The sequence below is a fragment of the Lipotes vexillifer genome, unplaced genomic scaffold (assembly GCF_000442215.2).
Source record: "Lipotes vexillifer unplaced genomic scaffold, Lipotes_vexillifer_v1.1 scaffold1332, whole genome shotgun sequence".
NCBI classification, from domain to species: Eukaryota; Metazoa; Chordata; class Mammalia; order Artiodactyla; family Lipotidae; genus Lipotes; species Lipotes vexillifer.
In genome coordinates, this window is record NW_006785374.1 from 582,932 (window position 1) to 589,956 (window position 7,025).

General features: G+C 44.2%; 1 pseudogene; it reads right to left on the bottom strand.

The window, feature by feature from the left end:
- Positions 1-692: 692 nt before the first annotated feature.
- Positions 693-1,127, bottom strand: LOC103068447 (ribonuclease UK114 pseudogene; annotated as a pseudogene).
- Positions 1,128-7,025: the final 5,898 nt, after the last annotated feature.

The following is a 7,025-nucleotide window of genomic DNA, read 5'->3' on the forward strand; positions in this document are numbered from 1 at the left end:
CAAAAAAAAAAAAAAAAAAAAAAAAAAAAAACTGAAGGGCTTCACACCCCCACCTGTTTCCTCCATTGTAAACTTCGTGTATCATATTTTTTTATTTTATACTTTAGGTATGTTCCCAGTATGTTACAAACAGAATTTTATTTTATTTTTATTTTATTTTATTTTATTTTTATTATTTTTTTAAATCTGCATGCTATTTTATTTCCATTAGAAAAATATTATCTATATAAAATTTGGTCCAGTTTCTTCTCCTTTACCTCTACCATTCAAACTTAAATGCTTTAATTTTACTCAAGTAAAGCTGAATCATGTATCTGACATGAGAACTAAATAGTTCACATCATTAAATTAACAGTTTAATTGAATTAGGTGTGCTCTTTATTATTTCTCAGGAATAGTAACTCATCTTTCCTATGTGCTATTTCCCTTTACTTTTATTTTTCTGAGTAACTATGTAATGTGTGTCTCTTCCCACATCCAGTAATGAGTGTCATAGAAGAGTAATTTAGAACATCAGTAACTAGATTCATCATTAATCTTCAACTCATGTTCAATTCCCCTTATTATATGGTATTTCCATAATAACTTCAGATATTTCAGTCAACTTTACACTTTCCAACAAATACTGTAAAAATTAAGACGTTAATTTAAAAACATTATTAAAATTCCAGACTAAATAACACTGGGCCCACTTAGAGTGATGCTGTCACGAGAGGTCCTTGGACAGCTACTGCTTCAATCTCAACATGGCCTCCTTTGGGCAAAGCAGCAACCTGGTAAGCAGCTCTTGCAGGAAAACTACTCTGGAAATATTGTTTGTAGATGTCATTGACAGTATTGAAGTCGTTTATGTCAGCCAGCAAAACAGTTGTTTTTACCACATTCGTGAAGTCACAGCCTGCTGCTTTCAGAATTTCACCCATGTTTGTAAGAGCTTGTTTAGCCTCTTCTGCCACCCCTCCTGGCACAAGCTATCCACTTGCAGGATCCATGCCTAGCTGTCCTGAAATGTAAATGGTCCTGTCGACTAACACAGCCTGACTGTAGGGACCAATGGCCGCTGGGGCTTTCACAGTGCTGATCACCTTTCTGATCAAAGATGACATGGCTAATCCTTTTCCCTTGCCGCCCCTACCTGTACGTACTCGCATCTCTACAGACAGAATTTTAAAATGAAAATGCTATGTTAAATTTACTGGATGATTAATCTTTTTAAAAATTCTATTGTGAATCTTTTTGTGTTTGTTGTTCTTAAATTTTATTATTTTTAAACCACTTTATTGAGGCATGATTCACATATAAAAAGCTATACATACTTAATGTGCACAACTTGATGAGTTTGGAGATAAGTATACACTCATGAAACCATCATCATAATCAATATCATAAACCTATCCATCACCTCTGAAAGTTTTCTCCTGCCCTCTTATTTATCATTATTTTTAGTACTGTTATTAGTGATAAGAACACTTAACATAAGATCTATCCTCCTAGCAAGTTTTTAAGCATACAATACAGTATTGTTAACTATATTGTGAATCATTTGTAAAATAAAGAATCATCCCTTTAAAATTGCTTTTGTAAAACTCAGATTTTCATTGTGAAGTGCTTAATTAGAAGTGCTCCTATAATTCAACAGGTCTTTACACAGCTTTGTACTTTTGTTCCACTATCCTAAACACAGCTCCAAAGAGGTAGTTCAATCTGATTAATATCAGTAATTCCTTCTTTCTTCCTAAACAGATTCTTCATTGTCCTCATTCTATGGAGGGGAGGCTTCTGGTCTCCCTGATGGTTTTCATTAACACATTAGCCATTATTTTACTTCAGTGACATATTTTGTGGTGATAGCCCATCAATAGATGAAGGAATCACTGAAATCTAACACAGTCTGATAAATAATCAGGACAAGATTAATGGTTATATTTAATGAAAGCCACCTGTTTGTTACAGCGGCTCACTTGCTTTCTTCATTTCATTTCAGATTCCAATAAATTGTGAATGCCTTGAAGCACACTCGACCCAGGCGGAGTAAACATAGGTCTCTGGGAGTAATCGCCACCTCTTTGGGAACACACCCAATATCCACATGGTCTACAGTTGGAAGAGGGAAAGCATAGTCAACTGACAGGCTGTTTGTTGACTTGACCAACAGGCCTGTCCTTTTGTGTCCCCCTGGCTTTCATGAACGGACACGTGTTTTCTTGGTGTGCAGGCATCATCACAGAATGATAGAGCTCAGATAGCTAAATTCCTGGTCTTACAGGTCATATTTTACCCTCCTCCCCAAAGCATGGTAAGTCAACCACCATAAAAATTACCTAATTAAAAAAAAAAAAATTACCTAATTGTCTAAAGTGAAATAGACAGTTCCAGCTTTGGTGACTTTTTAACCGAATGACTGGAGTAAAACACAAGTTGAAGGGAGCAAAAAAACTTGCTGTCTATCTTTTGAGGACACTCATCAGTGAGTGTGTACGCTCAAAAAGTCTAGAAGGACACAGTAAAAAACATGAACAATGACTATCTCTGGAAGTAAGATTAAGTGATTTCCTTTTTTAAATTGTTTACTATTTGTTTTTTCAAAATGTTCTTTACAACTTTTTATTACCATCTCAATAATAAAAGAAAAATAACTTTTTATTATTAACTGAAATTATGTCATTCCCTGACTAATATTTTGGTGGCAAATTTACAGTTAGGACAGTGAATAAGAGATTAAAATTCATATCATTTTTATTCCCACTTTGAAACCAGGGCATACAAGGTTTCTCTGAGGAATCCATTTTCTATACAGTTATGCTAGTGATAAAATCTCATTCAGCTAAACTCTCCATCGTGGAGTGGCAAGAACACAAGAAATTCTAGTTTTAAAATAGACCCTTCTGGGACTTCCCTGGTGGTGCAGTGGTTAAGAATCCGCCTGCCAATGCCGGGGACATGGGTTCGAGCCCTGGTCCGGGAAGATCCCACATGCCGTGGAGCAACTAAGCCCCTGTGTGCCACAACTACTGAGCCTGAGCTCTAGAGCCCATGAGCCACAACTACTGAAGCCCGTGCGCCTGGAGCCCGTGCTCCGCAACAAGAGAAGCCACAGCAATGAGAAGCCCGCGCACGGCAACAAAGAGGAGACCCCGCTCGCCGCAACTAGAGAAAGCCCGCACACAGCAACAAAGACCCAACGCAGCCATAAATAAATAAATAAATAAATTTATTTTTAAAAAATAGACCGTTCTTACACAGAAAACAATTTATCTGGAAGTCATCACTTATCAAGGAACCTTAGCTAATCAGAGTATAGCCAAGTATCCTGACAATCCAAAAAGGCCTCTGAACAGTCAAAAAAAAGAGACGATAAAACGCCTTGCTCAGGGCTTCCCTGGTGGCACAGTGGTTGAGAGTCCGCCTGCCGATGTAGGGGACGCGGGTTCGTGCCCCGGTCCGGGAAAATCCCACATGCCGCGGTGCGACTGGGCCTGTTAGCCATGGCCACTGAGCCTGAGCGTCCGGAGCCTGTGCTCCACAGCGGGAGGGGCCACAACAGTGAGAGGCCCGCGTACCGCAAAAAAAAAAAAGAACCACCCTGGCCAAGACAAGGGGTCTTAGCCCAGGCTAGAACCCCTGCGCGAGTCCAGGCAACCAATTTGGTAACAGTCGGAGGGGGCAGACTCACAATATATTCAAGTCCCATACTCCCAGGTGGGCGACCTACACACTGGAGAATAATAACGTTGCAGAGGTTCTCCCAAAGGAGTGAGAGTTCTCAATCACATGCTGGGCTTCCAAGCCTGGGGGTCCTGCACCAGGAGCAATGAGACCCCAGAGCATCTGGCCTTGAAGGCCAGAGGGGCTTACTTTTGGGCCGACTCAGAGGGCTGTGGGAAATAGAGGCTCCACTCTTAAAGGGCGCATATAAAATCTCACACGTTCTGGGACCCAGGAGAGAAACAGTAATTTGACAGGAGCCTGGGTCAGACCCACCTGCTGGTCTTGGAGTCTCCCGGCGAGGCAGAAGGCAACAGCAGCTGACGCTGGGCACACAGACACTGGCGGCGGCCTTATCGGACCCCAGTGCTGGCAAGCCTGCCGTTGTGGAATCCTCCCCTCTAGCTTATTAGCTCAGGCCCAACAGCCTGAAGGTGCCAGTGCCTGGACGCCTCATGCCAAGCAGCACCTCAGAATAGGGAACGGGCCCACTCCTCAGCCGTTAGGCTGCTTTAAGACGCCCAGAGCACAGAGCCCTGCCCACCAGAGGGCCCAGGACCAGCTCCGCCCGCCAGCGTTCAGGACCAGTCCCAGAATCCCCTGCGCTCGGCCCCTCCCTAGGGAGCCTGCTCTAGCCTCCCACCGACCTCCCCCGCCCGAGGGGAGACGCCAGAGGTAGTAAATCCACACAGCCTGCGGACCCAGCCTGCCCACCAGCAAGGTCAGACCGTGACTCACCACTAGCAGGCCACACAAGCTTCGGGACAGCCTGGACTTCGTACGCGACTGGGTCAGGAACCGGCTGCTCCCCGCACCCACCCAGAAATCCGACACCAGCTCCGGGAGACCTGGGCCCTGCAGCCAGACTCCACGACCCCGCTCTGCCCTCCAATAAGCCGGCACTAACCCCAGGACCTGGCTCCACCCAAAAGCCCAGACCCACCAGTGAGGCCGCACTAGCCCTGAGGCCCCCTGGGGTCCGCCGTCAGCCGCTTCAGGCCCTGGGCCTGCCGAGCAGTGGCCGGCATCCTCCTCTCAAGGCAGGTCCCGGGGCCAACCAAGCCTACCAGACCGCCCTCATGGTCAGCCCGCCACAAAGAAGGACCCATGCAGCCCTCTTAGGGGGACCCCTAGAGCATATGAGTCAGGTGACAAGAGGGGAGTGCGCTGTGGGGAAACATGGGACGTCTGCTACCAAAGGCCACTTCTCCAAGGTCGGGAAATGTACCTAACCTACCACATACATAAAAATACAGAGTTGGGAGTTCCCTGGTGGTCCAGTGGTTGGGACACCATTCTTTCACCGCTGAGGGCCCTGGTTGGATCCCTGGTTGGATCCCTGGTCGGGGAACTAAGATCCTGCAAGCTGCGCAGTGCGGCCGAAAAAAAAAATGTTTAAAAACAAAAAACAGCAATTTAGGCAAAATGAGGCAACAGAGGAACACCTTGCAGATGAAGGAACAAGATAAAACCCAGCAAGAAGAACTAAGTAAAGTGGAGATAGGCAGTCTACCTGAGAAAGAGTTCAGGTAGTGATCGTAAAGGTGATCAAAGAACTCCGGAGAAGAATGGATGCAAAGAGTGAGAGGTTAAAAGTTTTTAACAAAGAGTTAGAAAATATAAAGGACAACCAAACAGAGATGAGGAATACAAGAACTGCAATGAAAAATGCACCATATGGGGCTTCCCTGGTGGCGCAGTGGTTGAGAGTCCGCCTGCCGATGCAGGGGACACGGGTTCGTGCCCCGGTCCGGGAAGATCCCACATGCCGCGGAGCGGCTGGGCCCATGAGCCATGGCCGCTGACCCTGTGCTCCGCAACGGGAGAGGACACAGCAGCGAGAGGCCCGTGTACCGCAAAAAAAAAAAAAAAAAAAATGCACCAGAGCCTGGGAACCCAGAAACACCCTGATAGGAGCAGCGGAAACAAAGTTTCAGCATGCCTTTGTTACATTCATATTTAACTCTATTAAAATTATTATATCCTACACAAATGCGTTCAAAGGACATGGTTCCCAGAATTGTGCTGCCTGGATATGTCCACTCACAGACCACAAAGTATGAGGTGTCAAGACAGGGCTTCCTCACCTACCAGCTGTGTGACCTTGGGTAAGTTACTTAACCCCTTGAGCCTCAGATTCTTTTTCTATTGAATGAGGATGGTAATGTTATACTGGGCCGCTGTTATTTTGGTCTGAGCAGCATCCATACCTTTGGGGATTCACGTCTTCCCCAAGTCATGTGTCAGCTCAGTAAATGATCACTTTTATTGATTATTATTATTACACTAGTAGCGGTACAGAATGTACCTGTGTCTCTGCAAAAGAAAGAAAATCTGTATCATGATAAATATAGTCACTGACACATATTCTCATCAATGCTCTCTCTATTCTGCACCATGTGGATCCTGACCTGGAGGGTCTGTGAGGGGGAAACGTCCCTTACATTGTCATATGGTATGTCCAGAGGCCCTGCAGCAAACCAATTCCGTTTTTTCCTTCTGAGCATGGAGGTGTTTTGTCCTTTGTTTTCATCAAGCATTTCAGTAACCATCTTGGAGTTCTCTCTAACTAGTAGCCCCTGTTGTGAGAGCGATTGTATCACGCTTAATGGTATGATGTCTGACCTGGGAGACTATGGGGATAATGTGGGTGGTGGTCACAGTTTAGCCAAAGTCTATATAAATTTCAATTACTACCTGCAGCTATCCCCTGCACGTACCCCTGTCCTGAGCCAGACGCCACTGCTTTCCTTTGCCATAAACTGCATGGACACAACCTATAATCTTCCTCCATCTTCCTCATTCCTTGTTTTTATTTTCATTCTTCTTTCTACAACTGCAATATTCACAATTCAAATGCCGCCTAGTGAAGCCTATGACATGCACCGTGGGTGAGGACATCGTTTATATCAACAAGATTGGTTCTTTCTCTTCCTGCTCATGCAAAAGTCAGAGTTGAAAACACAGGCATGAAGTACATACCTGAGTCATTTTTAAGCCCTCTACACCAAGGATTCAGCATTTTAAAAAATCACTAATGTTTCTTTCCTTTTTTTTTCTTCTAAAAGAGCATTTTCTGCTTTTTTATGCGAAAAGAGCTTCGTTAACTGTAGGCCCACATAAGTGCAATGGACAGAACACTTCAGGATGAACAGAAAAGCTCATTTATAGGATGATTCTACTTTCCGAAATAGATTTCATTTTCCAATTGTCTCATCCACTGCTGTCTTACTCTAAAGCAGCTAATTTCTGTAATGGTTCTGTTGCCATGGACTAAAAAAAAAAAAAAAAAAAAAAAAAGTTTAAAAATAAAGAAAAAC